Source organism: Camelus dromedarius, chromosome 22 (assembly GCF_036321535.1).
Source record: "Camelus dromedarius isolate mCamDro1 chromosome 22, mCamDro1.pat, whole genome shotgun sequence".
Classification (NCBI taxonomy): Eukaryota; Metazoa; Chordata; class Mammalia; order Artiodactyla; family Camelidae; genus Camelus; species Camelus dromedarius.
This window is the reverse complement of record NC_087457.1, coordinates 25465702-25486129: the sequence shown is the minus strand read 5'-3', so window position 1 is coordinate 25486129 and position 20428 is coordinate 25465702. Positions and strand designations below refer to the sequence as shown.

Below are 20428 nucleotides of genomic sequence, written 5' to 3'. Positions count from 1 at the left end.
TTCTTTTCGAACTGCAGTTGAACTGTATTTGGTTCCAAAGTAGAAATAATCATTCTTAATCCAGAGGTAAAACCATAACTGCCCAGTAAACAGACCCACTGACACCAAGCACAGAAAATCAAGCTGGCAGTGGTCAATTTCCAGTGGTACATCTTCTAAATAACCTCCCAAATTAAAGTGGAGGCAAATTATAACAGTAAAAGGGAATTGATAAAATATTTATATCCAGAGATTGGTTTGTTTTGTTTTTAATGTCTGTTGCTTAGCATTGTAGCATCATAATTAGACATCTAAACATGATTGGTGCCCCACACATCTCTTTTGGTCCTCCCCTCTATGCATCTCCTTATTTTGAAATTTTCATAACTTGAAGTTGATTTAGAAAATATGGGCAAGCAAAAGAAGGAAAGAAAAGTCATCCACAATCTTATCACAAAGAGATAATCGTTCTTGGCTTTCTGGATGTTTTTTTTTCTCCCTACCTCTATCGGTTGTGCTATTTCTGGTCTTTGAGAATAAGGACACTTGAGGTAGTTCTTTTAAATAAATGCTTCTCTAGAGCCCCAAAATATAGAGAGAACGGTAACATGGGAGTTATAATGTTTCGAGGGGGCCATTAACCTGAAGTTCCCACAAACAAGCAGACTAGAAAATTGTTCGAGCACCGGGCGTGGTATGTGGCCGACCCATGTGTGCATCCTAGCTTCCCCACAAGTGTGACCCTGTGCAAGATATTCAACTGCTCAGAGCCTGTTTCCTCTTCTGTAAAACGAGAATAATACCCTCATCAGAGTGTTTTTGTGAATAGTCAGTAAGAAGTATTTAAAGAATTTGGCCAGCTGCCTGACATGGTCTGCATTCACTGAATGGTGGCTAATATCATTATTTATAAGAATACTTACTGTTATTTTACGTTCCTAACTGACCTTGCAGGTCACAAAACTCAGCACCACGTGGCATGAGGATTAATTTTAGATCAGCCCAAGAAAAATGTAATTAAGCAGGTAAATGTATTGGCAAAAGACCATATTGTACGTTCTTAAGCAAGTACTTTAGGACTGTAGGATTAATTACAGTTCTTCTCTGTTAGCTTAGTTAATGGCAGCATGGCTCTTCTTTGGAACTGGGGTCTTTAAAAATAGTGATCTCCCCCATTCTATCCTCATATTGTGTTTGCAGTTAATACTCGGCATAGTTTGCTTTAGTGTGAAATAATTCAGTCAAGAGCAGAAGATACAGAAGTGTGTGGCTAGACTTCCTTACAAGTTTGAGTTTTCAACTAAACTTCAAGTTTAATGACTATGTGATCATTGAAAGTCTGGTGGGTTTTATATTAAGTTTAAAATTCATTTATTTACCTATTGTGAAAATTTGTTTTTATTTTATGTCATTTTTGCTTTATTATGTCAAGATCTCTGGTAGATCCCCATTTCTCTTTCATCCCAGGAGATTTTTTATGGATGGCACTGTGTCATTTACTGAGAGCCAAGTACATGCTAGGCACTGTTGTGGGTACTTTGCATGACTTACTTCCTGTACTGGAGCTAATGGGCCTATGATATAGGCATAATATCCTCATTTTTCTGGTTCCAAACCCACAGTTGAAAGATGTTAAGTCACATGCCAGCGGTTACCTCCCTGTGAAGGCCAGGTCCACGACTGGACCTCACTCTGTGGTTCCCATAGGCTCCTCCCCTGCCTGCTCCCTCCTTTCCTGGAAACTCAGAGGACCTTTCATACAGAATTGGAGAAAACTTGTCTTAGACAAGGCTCATACAAAGGGAAAATCAATTATAAGCCATCAAAACATAAAGATTGTTCTTTACTGACTTTTAAATTTAAGCAACCAAGAATAAATAACATAAAATTGTTTACTAAATATAATAAATGGCACTTCAAACTATAATATGGATTTTTACAATAACCACATAAAGAAACGACATTAGACAGGGAAAGGAGGAGGGAGAGACACACGGAGCAGGAGGAAGGACGGAACTAGACTGAGTAGCGGGGTGAGGGGCACACTGACATGCCTGAGTGTCTGTGGCCACCTTAGCGCCTGGTGCTATTCGATGAGAGATCCCTGCTTTCATACATAACGGACTACAGGGAAAGTCTGAAATTGATCACTATGTTTAGAGTTTTAAAGTAGGGGAGTTCCATTCAAAGAAAGCCGTACATACAAAAATTCAAACGTGTCTTCAGGTCTTGGCCTGGGACTGAGACTGCGGACACACCACTCACCCCAAACTCTCTAGCTGTTCTGCGCATCAGTGGGGAGGGGGTTCCAGGTTACGTTTCCTTGGCCCTACGCTCCTTCCCTCATCCCCTGAGAAGGCTCCATCCTACACTTCCAGGTTGGGATGCTCTTTTACCATGGGAAGGTTGGTGAAAGAGGATTTTCTGGAAGATGGGGGAAAATGAGGAGCTGCCAGATCCCTGCCGGGTTGGGGGCTTCATGGGCCCCTTGGTGTGATGCAGGGATGCGGGTGATGGTGTGCTGGATGACCGAGGTCTGCCTGTGGGGTGTGGGAAGGGGGTCGCAGGACTTGTGCAGCCCAAGCACCCCTGCCTGGGGAGAAGTTGCTTTTCCTCTAGCCAGGAAGAGTGGTGTTGGGAAAGTTGGACAGCTGTATGAAAATCAATGAAGTTAGAGCACTCCCTCCCACCATACACAATAATACACTCAAAATGGCTTAATGACTTAAATATAAGACAAGACACTATAAACCTCCTAGAAGAAAACAAACAGACAAAACATTTTCTGACATAAATTTTGCAATGTCCTCCTACAGCAGTCTACCTAGGCAACAGAAATAAAAGCAAAAATTAAGAAATGGGACCTAACTAAACTTGTAAGCTTTTGCACAGCAAAGGAAGCCATAAACAAAACAAAAAGGCAACCCACAGAATGAGAGAAAATATTTGCCAATGATGCAACTAACAAGGGCTTAATTTCCAGAATATACAAATAGCTCATACAACTTAATGAGAAAAAAATAAACAACCCAATCCAAAAATGGGCAGAAGACCTAAACAAGCAATTCTCCAGTGAAGACATACAAAACGCCAACAGGCATATGAAAAACGCTCAATATTGCTATTTATCAGAGAAATGCATATCAAAACTACAATGAGGTATCACCTCACATCAGTCAGAAGGGCCATCATTAAAAAGTCCATGAACGATAAATGCTGGAGAGGGTGTGGAGAAAAGTGAACCCTCCTACACTATTGATGGGAATGTAGTTTAGTGCAGCCATTATGGAAAAGAGTATGGAGATTACTTAAAAAACTAAGAATAGACTTACCATATGATCCAGCCATTCCATTTCTGGGCATATATCTGGAAGGAACTCTAATTCAAAAAGATACATGCACCCCAATGTTCACAGCAGCACTATATACAATAGCCAAGACATGGAAGCAACCTAAATGTCCATCAACAGATGACTGGATAAAGAAGTTGTGGTACATTCATACAATGGAATATTACTTGGCCCTAAAAAATAATAAATAATGCCATTTGCAGCAACATGGATGAACCTGGAGATCATCATTCTAAGTGAAGTAAGCCAGAAAGAGAAAGTAAAATACCATATGGTATCACTTATATGTGGAATCTAAAAAAAGACACAAATTTACAAAACAGAAACAAACTCACAGACATAGAAAACAAACATGGTTACCAGGGGGAATAGTGGGTGGGAAGGGATAAACTGAGACTCAGATTTGCAGATACTAATTACTATATAAAATAGATAAACAGCAAGTTTCTGCTCTATAGCACAGAGAACTATATTCAGTATCTTATAGTAACCTATTATGAAAAGAAATGTATGTATGTATATGGATGACTGAAGTATTATGCTCTACGCCAGAAGTTGATGCAGTGTTGTAAACTGATTATATTTCAATAAAAAAATTCATGTGTGAAGATAAATGAAAAAAACAAACTGATAGAGGCAGTTTAGACATTTTGACCTGAGTATACTTAGCAACCATGTTCAATAGCTTAAAAAAATAACAAACTATGCATTTTTTGAAATGTGTATCTTTTTCTGCAGAGTGGCTAAGAAGATATCATTACAAACTTTTTTTTAGTTCTTTTTTTATTTTAAGGGGAGGTAATTAGGTTTGTTTGTTTGTTTAGTGAGGTACTGGGAATTGAACCTAGAACCTTATGCATGCTAAGTGCACACTCTACCATTCAGCTATACCCTCCCCTAAACTTTTGTGAATTGAATATATTGTAGTCAGAAAAATGGCTTCAATAGAGGTAATATGTAATATTAATAGAAGTAATAATATGATATTAATGAAAGTAATATATTCTTAAGCTATATACAATCATCAGTCCATTCCTACCTTGAACAGACTACATCTAAGGTCCTGATTTGTTCCAGATCTTGCCTCACTTTTTACTGATAGCTAAAAAAATATTTCCAGCCGTCTACTAGGCGTTTTCACCTAGATGATTCCAACAAATATGTCAAGTCCAACATGTCCATACTCTTCTCTCCCACATGAAAAACAAAGCAAAAAAGGTCTTCTCCATTCCCATTTTGGTTAAAAGCATCACCATCTACCCAGCTACCCGATCCCCCTTGAATTCCATATCTTTTAACAGCCTCAATTGATCAATTGCTGGATGAGCATTATAGAGTCCCTCTGAGATTCTTGAATCTTAGATTTCAAAATACACCTTGTGGAGGTGACTCAATCCCACAGAAGAGCAGAAGTAGCCACAACCCTTCAAAACACACCGTAGACATGTTGTCGGAAGACTTTAGAGGACTCAGGCTAAGTGACTTGACCACAGGTTAGGAGGAGAATCTTACTATAAACTTCCAATCCATGAACAACTGAAAACTGTAGTAGTGGTTGACATTTATGGAACCCTTCTCGACGTCAGACAGGGCTACATATGCCACACAAAATACCTATCTCCAATGCGCAGTGTGTACTTATGTTCCTTTTAGATGAGAAACTACCTTGTGGGGAGGTTGCTGACACAAACTAATTTCTTCATTTTTCTCTCTCCTTCTTCTTCTTCTTCTTTTTTTTTTTTTTTCCTATTGTCTCATCTGGAGTCTTCTGCATTTATTTCCTAGCTGTACGTGTTACTTCCACATCCTTAAAAACATACTCATTTCTTAATCTTTGGACGTGCCTTTATCCCTGCCCTGGGATGAAATGCATCTCAAAGTCAGCAACTAACCCATATAAATAAAATACGACAGGCCTTTCACTGAGCCTCAGTTTTTTCTTTTTTCATGTGAAATGGTGATGATAGTACATACCTCACAGGATGGCGGTGCAGATTAAACAATTTATGGGAAAGCTGTGAGGGAGTGCTGAATAATTCAGTTAGTGGAATATAACAATCCAGAATGCCTACAAAGCTTGTTTTTCCAAGCTGTTGTTAAAATCCCACCTCATTCAAGGTCGAATTCAAATACCATTTTCTCTGAGTCATCGTCCCTAATCTTCTAAAATACCTCCCTTCCTTGAGCTACTCATTACCACCTTCTAGAACTGTATCTCTTGAGACAATTCTACATATACCTTGTATGAAAGTCACTTCTGTGCACTTCTTTCTGAAGGAATAAATAAATGCGTTGATAATACTTCCCTTACAGTTCATGGTCACCTTCCATCTTCTAATTATAGCAATTATAGTGTTCCTGTCTCATCTTTTTTTCTAAAGGGGAAGCTCTTTTAACAGCTTTCTGGTTCATTTTCTTATCTTTTCATCAATATTAAACACATAGTAAATATTTGATAAGTGTGCAAAATATGAATTATATGAAAATTCAAAAATAATTTTTTAATATACAGTGACAGCTTTGATATCTGTATGTGGGTCAGGTCTCTCCTTACATTGTTCCCAGAACTTAGGGTCTTTCTCATTCTGTTTTCCCTACCAAAAGCCCTCGTTTCAATATCAGATGAAATCAGAAGCCAGCTAACCTACATTGACATACCAACGACTGAGATAACAATCTTCAAAGTCTGGGAAAAAAGAGAGGCAGAGGGTCTGTCGGTGTGTGGCCAAGCCCATCTCCAGGAACAGGTGACTCTGTACATTCTAGTCCACTTAGCAGTTATGAACTCCTGGTTCTGATGTGTTTGTTGGGCAATAGAGTTTGAGGAGCTTTAAAATCATTTGTCCCTGGCTTTATAATTTCAGGTGCGATTCTGATTTTATTTTGCCAAAGAACGCACTGACCAATTAAAGATCTGACCTTTGGGAAGTGGCATTTCTCAATGTCAGTCAACCATGGGCCACTCTGTTTTGCTGACCAGAGAAAATACTCACTCTCTGAGATGCATTACATAGAGTGTGTACATATTTCTTAAAAAATGCTTTACTTTTGATTGGAAATCAGAAGATGCAACTTTCAAACCAATACTTCTTCCAAATTTCTACTGAACTCAGAGCTCCTTTGGTTGAATGGCCCCATCTAACAACAAATCCTTGGAGGATTAGGGTCCTTTTGGGCCCCTGGAGTTGTCAAGCTCCTGTCCCCTCCCTCAAACAGGCTTTATCTGGACTATGGAAGCCAGCAGTTCTTCTCACAGGCTGGGTTAGAAGCCGAATGCGGTGAATGACGAAGGAGTCTGGGAACGAGCAGTTCATGAATGGAACATTTCCCAGGAAACTTAATTTTATGATCATAATCTTTTCGTTGTTGACAGTTGCAAAGCTAAATATCAGTGCCAGGAAGAGTGAACCAGAGTTTCAGGGGTATGTTTTCCCAACTCATTCCAAAAGAAGCAAAAGTTGAGGGTTCCAAATGCTTACGATGTGTTAATACACCACAAAGTAATACATAGATCAAGTGAAATTATTTTACTGGAGAACTGTCAATATGAGGCACTGAGAGGACATTTGGGACTTTGGGTCAAAGGAAGGTGATTTTCAAATTAAATTAGATTATTTATGGCTTTGTCATTCACTTATATTTATAAAATGGGAGTGATGAAACTCCCCTCTGTTGCCAATAAATCTAAAAATTAATTTAAAATCTATTAAAAGCACTTTGTGCACTTCAGAAGGATTTTTTTTTCAAGAAAAAAGTCATGTTCATTATATACATCGATCAGCTATGTTAGTCTTACAAAATTAAATTTATGGTAGAAAGGAAGTCAGTGATATAATCAGCTTTCAGACCACATATCCTAAAATGTTACATTTCTAAGTAAAGTCAGTGTCAGAGAATTCAGGATAAATTATCAGTCATCTGAATTATTGACCTAAGAAAACCCTTTTCCCAAAAGAGATATTTTCAGCAAATGAATGACAGTTTTTTTGGAAAAGGAGATAACTATGCTTTCCCACATTTTTATTATTTCCTTGATTGTCAGAGATAACTAACATATAGTTAACTTGTTCAGGAGATTAAATTCTAGGGGAAAAGCCTGTAGTGGCTTAAATGAGGGGGATCATTTTTGGTTGTGTCATGATTTCCTCAGTTGAGGAGGTCTGATGTCTTAAAAAGGATTTAGCTCTGACGTTTAGCTTAGTGTTTTACATGAAAAGCGTACTAACCAAAAACAGAGACTAAAACTATAACAAAACCAAATAACATTTAAGGATATGTGGACAAATTAATTTTCTCATGATGATTACATGGCATCACATACAGTTTTTATTACCTTGACCTCATTCTTTTCCTCGGTGTCAGTTTTGTTTGTTGACATTTGATTCAATAGCCTACTTGGGTTAACCATCCAGCTCATCTACTGTTGGCCATTCCCATGACAAGATGATGGGGTGAAACAGAAGTAAATATTATTGCTCTCTCATAGAGTTGACTTTCATATTAGACACACAGGAAAACCTCATTAACATGAGATAAAAAATAATATAATTTACAAAATGGTATGAGAGTATCTAAGAGGGAGCAACTAAATGTGCTGTTCACTCAGTCCCTCTTCAGGAACTAATTTAAGACCACATGTAATCCTTCTGGAAAATCCCAGTTAAAAATACTTCTAGAAGTTTTGTGATTTTCCAGATCCTTCATTAAATGTCAATACAGGTAAAGCTATTGGGATAGTAACTAGCATGGATTATGCTTTATATACAATAGCCAGGGTATGAAAAGAAGACACACACACACACACACACACACACGCACGCACGCACGCATGCACAAAATTTTACTCAGCCATAAAAAAGAAATGAAATCTTGCCATTTGTGACAAGGTGGATGGACCTAGAGAGTATTATGCTAGGTGAAATGAGTCAGACAGAGAAAGACAAATACTGTATGATTTCACTTATTTGTGGAATCTTAAAAAGCAAAACAAACGAACCAACGTAACAAAACAAAAACAGAGTCATAGATACAGAGGACAAACAGGTGGTTGCCAGAGGGGCAGGAGGTGGGGGGAGGAAAGAAATAGGTGAGGGAGATTAAGAGGTACAAACTTCCAGTTGCAAAATAAATGAGTCACAAGTATGAAATGTATGGTGTGGGGAAAATAGTCAATAATTATGTAATATCTTTGTATGGCAACATAACAAAAGTATATGTAAGTCTCTTGGGATAGTAGCGAGCACAGAGAAATTTTTTATTATTATCGATATCTTTTGTATTGAAAAAATTGAGTAATTTTTTTCTTTATTTTTTATTATTATCAATATCTTTTGTATTGAAAAAATTGAGTAATTTTTTCTTTAGTTTATTGAAATCTTGTTATTCAGGTTTTTATTGTTTTCTTGAGTTTAACCAGAGCAGATATTTTGATTGTCTATGGAAGATCTTCCAATTCTTATGCTTTTGAACTTGGAAAGATCTTGCAGATAGATACCTTTTTCTATGCAGAAATTTTTGTTTAACTATATTCTAAAGCCCTAAAATAAACCTCTTAAATTTTGTAATTCTAGGTTTAAACTTTTCCCTCTTACACTTATTTAAAAAGGAAAAATATAACTCTTTAGCATTGATCATATTACTTGATGACTGTGGTGGTAACCTGAGGTTTTAAGAAAGTTAAGAGTAGAAATCAATTTTTCTTGGTGTCTGAATTATTCACTAAATAATGTGCTACCTTTGAGTTTTATCTAAGCTTCTGGTTATATTCTTGTTTTATATCATGTTAAAATACAGTGCTTCTCACCAGGAAGACTGTATTTTATTTTTAAAAATAATAATGTTTTCTAAAATTTTCATCTTTTTCTCCTTCTGACTTCTGATTTCCAAAAAAATCAGAAAAACTTGTAAATTACCATTTTGTCTTTAAATTCAAGCACTGTCTTCTAATCAGTGTGTTAGCATTAGCACTGGGTCGTGGGAAGAACTGTGAGCCATTTATTCATTCAACAAATACCAACTGAATCTTTAGTAGATTGACTTTGCTACGTGCCTACGATGTTCTGGCTACTATTCTAAAGCAAGCTGAGTTTTCCTTGTAATTTTAAATCTGCCCAAGCAACCTGTACCTTTCCTGTCCTCTGGCTACTTGCTACTCTCAGGATCTCTCTTTACTTGAACTGGTTCAAGCCAGTGCTTGAGGTCTATGCACACTGTCCCAGAAAAGCTAAGTGGTTGGAAAATTTTTGTCTTCACTCCTAGTAATGCTATGTTCTATACATCTCCAAATCTAGATACTGAGAGGCAGTTTTTAAAGTTATTTATCCACACAGGATATAATACATAGCATTTACTGTACTGCAATTATATATCTGACAGGTTAAGTGTACTTGTTTCAGAAAGTGCTCAAACTGTTCCCGGGATGGCACAGCACAGGAACAGCTGAAACTGTTATCTAATCTCTTTTCCTTTGTTAACTTTAGCACAGAGAATTGAAATCATTAGGTGTGAAGAAATCTCGATAACCTGCAATGTAGCTCACTTTCAAGCAACCAAATGTTGCTTTCTTACATTTTTTTGGTTAATAATGTAAAGTGGAGGGCCTTATAAAGCGTTACGATCTGCCATTAATATGATCCAAAGAGGCAGAAGTAGCTGACGTGTAACAGGTGGAGGATGAGTCCCCACACAGTCAAAAGCTTAAGCATATTTCTTTCCATCAGTGAGGCTGCTGTCTCCACAAATGGTCACCTTCATGGAGGATCAGACGTCTCTGAAGAAGCTGGCTACCCCCAACTAAAAGTAGGTACAGGGACTTCAGTTTTGTCGAGGAGGACAGAATGAATATTAATAATAATACATTTCCTCCGACGTGGCCAGTTATTCCTTAAAGGTCTTATTTGCATGTGTGTGTGTGTGTGTGTGTGTGTGCGCGCATTTTAAAAATTTCCCATTTGTGATGCTATTCCCTGCTTGGTCTTAAAGATTTTTGTAACAAGTGCTGTAGCTCTTGGTTAGAAGCCTATTTTTTTGCTACAGTTTTTCGGGATTCCTTATGGCTGATCCTTAAAATCACATTTGTCTCCAGAGGATACCAAACTGAGTAGAAGGTCAGAAGGTTTGGAGCCTGAGAGGTTTATGCTGCCCCTCATGTTCAGCCATTCCTGAAAAGATTTACCAGGAAAAGGAATCTGAAAAGAAGAATTATTTCTACATTGATTGGACTAACTTTGCTACTTAAAGCAGAGGATACAATTCATTATAAGAAAGTATCTTTGATATGTGATTTACACCAACTGTTGAGAAAATATCTCAAAGGAAAGTTAGAAGAACTGAATGTCTAGGTTATACAAAAAATCAAAAATTTTAAAAGGAGGCAACAGTACAAATTAGAAAACCAAAATATCACTAAAATTTTCAAATAATGTTCTAATTAAAAATAAAATTTCCTTAAATTCTAACATGGGTAGAAAAAGAAATCAGGAAAAATAATGAGCATATTGCTAGATTTTTTTTTTTTTTTGAGATAGGAAAATTTCCTTTAAAGTGAGACCTTTGGTTAGAGTCAGGAAAAGTGAAAGTTTTCTGGATTTTTGCTCAAATAATGCTTCTTAAAGGTGCAGAATTAATGTTGCATTTATGCTTATCAGACCTGTACGGGGAAGAGGAAACCACTGGCTTTGTGGCTAAAATTCCTAGTTGGCAAAACTTCTGTTTTGAAGATTAGGGTAAAGTGTATTATAGTTCCATGTGAATATATCATGTTGCCAGAACTCAAAATAAAAACCTCTTTTTGCTGGTTTTCTGTCATTTATTCAAATAAGATCACTTTAAGTGAGCTTAGACTGGAATGAGGTTCTTATTTGTCAATATTAGAACTCAGTAATTATCGAAGTGTTCCTTTATAGATGAATGTATATATCTTAACTTTTTCAGAAATGATGTATGTAAAGAGATTTTGAAAATCTCCGTGTGATTCTTTGCAGTGATAATTTAGAATTTAATAGACGTCCATAATTAAATTATTAGCTTGAGGAACTTTTAGAAAATTATATAATACAATTATATACTGCAGTATTTCATTATAAAATGCAATAAGAGTACGCTCACTTCATCTGAATATCAAACATGGTTATTTATAATTTAGGCCTTCAAAATGTTATAATTTACTTAAAACAGAAAATCTTAAAAGTATGCAGAAATACGGTAGAATCATGTTTCCTAAAATCTACCATATACAACTTAAAATAATAAACATGATTAATTAGTTTTTAAGATGAATAGAACCAATTTCAATTTGAGCTATTATTTAATTAGCATGCTATACATTAAAATCAGCTGGAAGATAGGCCAAACTAAACCTTTAAAGGACAGTGTGATACTTAAGAGTTACTGTTCATCTTATTTTGATTATAAAATTTAATCCTGGAAAAACAATGTTAAAATGTCTAGAAATATGAATTTACGTAGTTTCCTAAATATTTTGCTTTCTAATTCCAAACACTTGGATATTTAAAATTTTTTAATCTTTGCTATTTTATGTACACAAATTCATACTATGTTAATTCCAACTTTTGCTTTCAAGATGGGTATCTTAAAGACGTGGGGATTGTATGTTTATTCATTCATCATGTCATTTTTGATACATTCTTATTTTTGACTCCAACATCATGATAATTTTTCCATAAAAATACTGTCAAAATTTAGGCTTTACAAAATAATAATCATGGCATCTAATATAGAAAAAAGAAGGGGAAGTCTCTACAGCCAAACACATATCTGTATCGAGAGTGATCCAACAGTCTGTTCTCTCTGTTACCCAGGAACTCAAGTCATAGGGGCATATATAATGTAACCAGTTATTACCAGTAAACTTTCAGGTTTATTTAGAAAAATTAAAAGAAATTCTGCTGTTGTAGACTTTATATTAATCATTTGGTCTCTTTCTAATTCATGATCTCTACTTTTTTCTGGCTTCAAAAAACAGTTCCATACATAACTTTGTTATAATTGACTACCAATCACCATCAATTCAACATTAGTTTTAAATGACCTGATTGTAGAGCACATTTCCAGTGGGGATACTTACTATATACTCATTTTCCCCTGAAAATTTGATAATAGCTATAGTAGAAAAATAACGTCTTCTAGATACTAAATCTTTCAAGCTGTTTTTGTTTAACTTATAGGTTATAAAATTTTTCTTCTGAAAATTCTGTTGTAGTGTAGGACATTGATAGCTTTTATCAAATTGTGATCTTGAAGCTATAACTTCATATCAGAGAAATTAAAGCCTCATTGCTGTTTTTAAATGTTTTGAGCTTCTCCAGTCAAAGACAGTGTAATAGATAATAGAACCTCTATTTTGAGATCAAGCCTGTATTTACGGTAACTGATAGGAAAATGGTGAAGTCTGAGGCTACCAGCACAATGTCTGAATGCCAAGTTCTGGACCCTGGACAAAGTACGTCCAGAGGTCAGTAAAACTCCGGAAGCCCGTGAGAGAGACAAATGCGATATGGTGCCGTAGTCAGAGCTACAGACATAAGATTCAGCGATAGCCAATGCAGGTGGTGAGGAAGTGTCTGGGGAGACATGTTAGCTACATTTTGAAGGATGCATGGCAAGTGGCTGCTGCTGTGGGGAAGATTTGGAGAAAAAGTCTATACAGAAGTCACTGGCTTTTTGCAAGTTCAGCACAGTGTGTTTGGAAATTACACAGTACTTGCTATTGCTAGCAGGTGAGTTGGGAAGTGGCAGAAAATAAGAGTACATAAATAGATAAAAGCCAAGATGCAGAGTCTTGAAAGATAGGGATTATATCTGTGTCTGGTTTTCAATATTGTTGTGTTAATAACCATGTAGATGTGCCATGCAGAAGTGGATTTCGGAAGCTAACCTTTTATAGCATATCCCCTTAAAAGGTTGTTAATGTAGGGGAAAAACCCCACAGGTATAAAGTTTATGTGTCACTCTTCCCGTGGGCTATGTTTCCTGTCACACATGGTATGACAAAAGGATCAGGACACAGACTCAGGTATGTCCACACCTGGTTCTTCTAAAAGCTCCCCCAGGAAAAACGAATACAAAATTATTTTCTTGCTGCTGGACTTCTCAACTGCGTTAATTCTGAGAATTCCTTTCGCCGCGCAAAGCTTTGACAGAAATTAAATCGAAGAGAGACTTTTTCCACTTTTCGTTCTGTTATAACAGAATCACTTCCTTGGCTGATATTTTTATTATAGAATTTGACTCAACACTAAGTCAGTTCATTCAGCTTTCCTTTGCAAGTTAAACTATGTGAAGTACAATGCTATCATTTCACCATTTTATCTTATACGGTGTCTCACATGCATAAATAGATGTATTCCTGTTTAAAGCTCTTATCATTAAACGTGGAAATGATTTTCTGGACCAAGACTGCTTATATCTTGATTTTTTAAAATATTTTTATACCATGGATGTTGCTGACATTTAGAACAGAGTTTTGAAAAATACTCTCCCAATAACTATCTTATCGAAGGGCATATTGACTTTGCTATATATGTGAAACAGGTGATGTATGCTCATATGTAGCAATGAAAATTATATTATTATACTTAAAATTAAAGTGACTCCTATGTCATCCGCATTTTGAGGAAAAGTCTAGCAAATAAAAATATATTTCTTAGAAGTAGATCTCAGATACTATTTATTTTACTTTTCATGGTAGATTCCATCTTTAGCACATAGAGGCTTTTAGTCAAAGTTTGCAACAAAATATTTTTCCTTAAAGATTTTCCATAGCACTGTAAATGATCTGCCGTTTCTGGGAGCCCAACAATAGAATTGATTTACGTAAAGCTGAAATGTTGCTGAAACAGAATTTAATCATTATTCGGTCATTTCCTTACCAGGGTTTCCAATTTGACTGACCAATTTCAATCCCAAGTAACAATGTAATTTTGTTCCTAAGAGACTATAAATTAAAGAAATACTCAGTCAGGGGCAACTCGTACGGCAATTCAAAGTCTGTGCTTTTATCACGTAGCGATGGACAGCAAACATCCACTGCAAATATTAGCACATTTGTGGGAGGAGTGTAGTGTTTTGGGTTTCACTCTCTATCTCTGAAACCTATCTGCTTGTGAGAAAAATGGTGCAATATAAGCATTCTTACCGACACATACTATAGCTATGCTTGAACTCAATGCAGCGATTCACTTCCTTTCTTTCCTTGGATTCCAAGCCAGGGAGCACAATGAGGGTGTTGTGCTCTGGGCTAGCGTGGCATGCATGATATTTGGAAAGGACGGGTGAGCAGCTTCCAATACCTACACTATTTGCTTTACAACTACCCCGAACTAAATCAAACAGCACACCAAGAATCTGCGTTCAGAATAAGCAAGGACGTGATCCACTGGCTATTATGACCTATATAGGGAACGGAATTGCTTAATTTAAGCATATACAGAGGTGTGTTAGGAGTTAAATATAACATCATTTCTGAGGCTTAAAATTAAATGCTTCACAATTTTTGAGCCGCTGATTTTCCGTGTAATTCTCTCAATGTATGTCAAAGTGCAGGTCATAAAAGAATCCATTGTTTGTAAGGGAGAAAGGTTGCTGGTTATGAAGGCTGTCCAGAAGGATAAGCCATGAGGGCTTGTTAAAACAGCAACTATTTATTTTAAACCCCAAGGCACATTTGTAATTTTTAAAAATCATATGATTTCTAGAGCCTGAACTGACTGAAACAACTCTGTGTGTCTGACACTATTTTGTGTGTTTGTGTGAGTGTGTCTGTGTGTGTGTGTGTGTGTGTTGCCTTGGTCAAACCAAGGAATACAATGAATGTAAATGTTCAGGTTAAGTTTTGCTCCGAGTTACTGTTATGCTGGGCTTTAAAAAGGACAAAAAAGCTTACCTCTGTCAGTCAAGTGGAGACACAGGGACCTCCTTCTCAGCCTCTGCCTCAGCGTGCGGGCAGATGCTGTCTGAGCCACAATCTGTTAACAGGAAGCAGGTAAACCCGAGAGCGTCCGCCTGCGTTACAGTCCAGTGCCCGTCCGAGCACACACCTGCTTCTTCAGACCTGCCACTCATATGCAACAGCCGCGCACAGGACCGGGGAGCACAGATGGAAACACCTCCGCTGGGGTCACTAGTTTTCAGGGTTAGCAGCCAGAGAGCTGCTGAGCTACATTGCAGGGAAGGCTTGCCTTCCCCAGACAAAACCCTTCTCTGCTGTCTGATAGCAGATATGCAGCATTATCTCCCTGCATTCCACGTTCTCAAATCAGCTACCAGGAAAGGCAGTCAACAGCTCGTCCAAATGGCAGCTTGCAGGCATGCTTGGCTGTGCTAACTGAATACCAGCATGCCCACTACTTCTCTCTTCCCTCAATAGATTTTTAAAAAATGCTTCTTCCAGGGTAAAGCTCAGCAGAATATGCCACACTGTTTTCCACAAGTAAAATGGCTGGCCCTCCCAGCCCTGCTGCAGACAGCTCATTGGGTTCCACCGGCTTTTCGTAGTCATAGCAACAACCAACAGACAGACTTCGCAAGCGTGGCTGATCACGTGCAGCGCACCAGCACGGCTTGTTAATTTCTTTTCATCAAACTCATCGTTTTTGGAGGAGGGTCGCTCCTGTTATCGCTCTAAATATTTCACCGATAGTACAAGTGCTCTGAGTTTTTAGCTTTCAGGAGGAACTTGTGTTATTCGAGCCAGGGATTCATGTGAAACAGAGAAAGGGAAGCCTTTCTCACTAGATGGATTCGGGTCTATCCAGGTTAATAACATGCAAATCACTGTAGAGACAGTAACTGGAACCATTGTCAGAACAGGTGGTACCTTCACGTCACAGGGTGCGCATCGAGGAGACCGGCAAACGTGGGCAGTCATGCTTTCTGTTTTTCAATGATACTCTTATGGCCACTTAACTAAAACAAAGCCCTATGACTCATTATATGTGGCCAAAATAACCAAATCATATAGGATATTTTAATAAGATGTTACCTATGGATTCCATGTATTTAATTATTTTAATACACTTTTTATGTATTGCAGAATTTAAAATGAAATGTTAAAGATCCCTATTGTTTCCTACTGCAGAAAATGAGTCTTTAACTCAATTACAATTTATTTGTAATATTAAAATACTTTAAAAAGTCCAAACCAAATTAGAAGTCCTTTGCTTTAAAAATCACCTTCAAACCAGGAATAATTTTACTTTCTCAGTTAGATGGGTCACATCCTACCCTTCCTTAAAAATTTCACCTTTCCAGGGAATTTCCCATAATATACCCCATTAACCATTCATACTTTCTGCAAAATCCTCACCTTTTAATCCTGTCACCAGTCATTCTATTTGATATATTTCCCAGACACCATCCCGTTTAGTTTTGTTTCTAGTAACTTGATTGAAATTGTTGTATTAAATATGTTGGACTTGTAAACAAAGATGCTTCCTTTGCTGGTAGTCATTAAATCAACCCTTTTGTAAATACTGCATTTCCCTACCCACATTAGGACTCCTGCCTTCGGTAGCAATTCCCCGACCTTTATATGCATCAGAATCCTATGGGTGCAGATTTGGGGACCCCACTTTCCTCCTCTCTCCGGTCAGATTCACATTTGGTTGGTTCAAGCCTGCTCAGGTTAGCATATCTGCTGAGGAGAAGAGGGTGAGCCTTTCCCGTGTGGTACCACTTCCTATTGTTTTAAGCCCGCTCTGGTTTAAGTGACCATCCCTTCAGTTAGTTTGAGTTTGCTACTCCTAAACTTGCCCCTGCCTTCAACTTCAGCCTCATATTCTAGTCTTCACTCCCCGTGTTTCGGCAATTTTGAATGACATCCCATTCCTTGCTTCCTTGCCTTGCAGGTGTTCCTGCTACCTAAAAGCATCTCAGTCAGATCCCATGCCTCTAGCACGTTTTGCCTCCATCCCAACCTGCCTTCCACCCTGGCTCACGTAGACCACCTCACTAATGACCGTCCCAGGCAGTCAGCAGTGGCCTGCTCTGTGCCTCCAGTGTCCCGGGGCTCTGCCTCTGCTATGACACACTTTGTCATGCCCTGTGGTCTGACTCCTATACTGCTCTGTCAGCTCCCTGAAAGCCTACCTGGTCCATGTCTCATTTGTCTTCCATGCTTGGAATATTCTAATTTCTCAATACATTTTGAACGAGGACTTAAAACACTGTCTGAACAGGTGCTGAGTGACTGGAGAGTGTGAAGTCTGTGTTTTCATTCATCTTTTCAATACCACACATTTTCTGACTTTCTACAACTCAGAAGAATTTAAGTGATTTTGATTAAATGTTGGCATTTTAAAAAAGTTATCAAGAAACATCCTAAGTTCATCTGGTGTTTGGGGGTGGTTTTTTGTTGTATGTCTGAAAATATCTTTATTCTACCCTCAGACGTGATTGATTGGCTAGATTTAAGAATCTTTGAGGTCATTTTCCTTTGGAATTTTGAAGGTCTTCTTTTATCTTCTATCTTCTTGCCCCAGTACCCCCCACCCCAACTCTACTCCGCTAAAGAAGAGAACAGGAAAACACCCAGAGCTGCACAGGATTAGGAACTGGGAAGCTGGCAGGAACTGAGACTAATCTTTTTGCTCCCACAGTGTCCCTCACGGCATCTCTGTTAATCGTCATAAATCACTCCATGCAGGGGGCTGTGCTCTTTGCGTGCTCAGGCGTCCTCACCCATCCTGAGCCTCTCCCCTCGTCCGCCGGCTGCTCTAGCCCGGCAGTGTGGCTCTGGCCCTCTAGCTCTGCTCCACCTCTGTTTATCTGACTTTTATTCTCCCTTCGAACTTGTTTGTTGCTAAATACAAATTCCCAAGAAACAAATGTGATTATCCCCACTCATCTTGCTGAGCCAGATGAAACCCCTCGTAAGTTGCCAGCAGTTGTGTGTACTGGGACTGCCCAATGTCAGGTTCCAGTCTTTGGTCTGGTTGGCTCTGGTGGGGACACTTGGCATTATATGGTTTTCAAATTTTTGCCAATACAATAGGTGCAAAGTAGTAGCTCTTTACTGTCTTAATGTGCATGTCTCTAATTACTGACGAAATTGAATCTCTCTTCATGTTCAATGGCCTTTTGGGTTATCTCCTCTGCAAATACCCTGTTCATAGCTCTGGTCTGTTTTCTCTATTGAGGCTTGTTGTCTTAGTGTAGAATTTTAAACAAAATGGCTATGAAAAGTATTTTCAAAATTTTTGTAGATTTAAATATCACAATTAAATTTGTTACATAATTAAAAGTTACTAAGTTATCCATTGATAGATAAAGGAAAACCAGTAATTTGCTGCTAATTGTTTTGGTTTTTATTGTGCAGAATGTGGGTAAAAATCCCTGTTCAGAAATTTTCTTTCAGTATGAAAGTTTATACCACCACACTGTAAAGTGAAGAATGATTTTCTAAAACAAAACCTAAGATCGTATAAATCGTATCTCCCTAACGTGTGTATTTTACACATTGCAAGTATCAGGAAAGAAAAAGAAAGGCTGGGGAACTGTTGTCTGCAGTGCACATGTATTGCTTGTAAAATTAGGAGAAAACAGTAAATGTCCCTTAAAAATGAAAAAAAAAAAAAAAAAAGGGCTGAGGAACTGATGCAGATGAAAGAAGGAGACTCAAGAGACAAACTGAAAGCAGCATGTGATCCTGGGCTGGACCCTGCATCAGGAAAAAGGATGCCTTGAAGTCCACTGTGGACACAGTGGTGCTTTGAATATGGACTGTATGTTATGTAACAGTGTTGTCTCCATTTTATATTATATTATGGTTTCTTAAATGTGTGTTCTTATTCTTAGGAAACACACGTTGAAGTATTTAGGGTAAAGGGTCGTGGGCTCTGGAACTTACTTTCAAATGATTCAGCAGAAAGAATAATAATGCATAATAATGCATTTGTCTCATGTGTGTGTAAAATGGTATAATTTAGGTCTTATAACAATAGAAGATAGATTTATACCTATATAAATCTATATACAACTATATCTGTCTATCAAAGGATAACACAGATATGGCAAAATACTAACACCTGGTGAGTCTTCAATGAGGGATTTTTTTATTGAAGTATAGTTGATTTACAATGTTGTATTAGTTTCTGCTGTGTAGCATAGTGACTCAGTTATACATATATAGTCTTTTTCATTATAGGTTATTACAAGATATTAAATATAGTTCCCTGTGCTGTACAGTAGGACCTTGTTTTTTATCTGTTGTATATATAGTAGTTAGTATCTGCTAATCCCAAACTCCTAATTTATCCCTCCCCCTACCTTTCCCCTTTGGTAACCATAAGCTTGTTTTCCTTGTCTGTGAATCTCTTTCTGTTTTGTAAATAAGCTCATATGTATATTTTTAGATGCCACATGTAGGTGACATACCATCTTTGTCTTTCTCTGACTTACTTCACTTTGTGTGGAAATCTCTAAGTGCATCCGTGTTTCTGCAGATGGCATTATTTCATTCTTTTTATGACTGAGTAGTATTCCTCCAGTTTATTTTATTACTCTTTCCACTTTTTGTAACTTTGGAGTTCTTTGTTTTCAAGATAAAAAGTTTAAAAAAGTGAAATAAAATGAGAATAAAGTAGTGTTCAAAACAAACACAGATTTAAGGTAAGATTACTTGATAAAGGCCTGTTTGTCGAAGTTAAAACTGAAGTTGACAGGTTATGGACTAGCTGGGATGATGGTGATTAATACTGTGAAGAGGCTACTTGGGTAGAGAGTATCCGAAACATTTTTGCACTTTCTTTAAAGAAGTTTGTTATTTCCTTACATTTACTGCTTCCCTGGTCCTGATATAAGCCACTTATCCCTTGGTTCCCACATGGAAATCCTTCTTAATCTGGTTCTTCCCTGCTGTAAAAATTCAACAAGGTCACTGTTGATTGAAGCAATATGTTCTCCAGTCACCCTGTCCCTCAGCCTCCACTGCTGGGTGACTGTCCTGCAAGGGCTCTAGTCCCCCGTATGACAAAGGAGCTCTTTGTATAACTTGGAGACAGAACTCCAGCGTGATTTGTTTAATGGGGCAGTACAGGTTGTTATAAAGCTTAGACTGAGTTTGCTAAGTCCTAAGAACACAT

General features: G+C 37.5%; 1 protein-coding gene across 34 annotated transcripts in view; it reads right to left on the bottom strand.

Moving 5' to 3' along the window:
- The window catches only part of SORBS2 (sorbin and SH3 domain containing 2), a 288187-nt gene that overhangs the window by 169919 nt on the left and 97840 nt on the right, over nucleotides 1-20428 (bottom strand). For 8 of the 34 annotated variants that reach the window (XM_064477519.1, XM_064477526.1, XM_064477521.1 and 5 more), the window contains exon 1: nucleotides 15232-15804. The exons of 1 other annotated variant lie outside the window; for it this stretch is intronic. The gene's annotated coding sequence lies outside the window, so the exon portion shown is untranslated. Of the gene's footprint in view, nucleotides 1-15231; nucleotides 15808-20428 lie in introns of those variants that run through there. 25 more of the 34 variants (XM_064477537.1, XM_064477536.1, XM_064477534.1 and 22 more) reach the window with 15 other exon arrangements.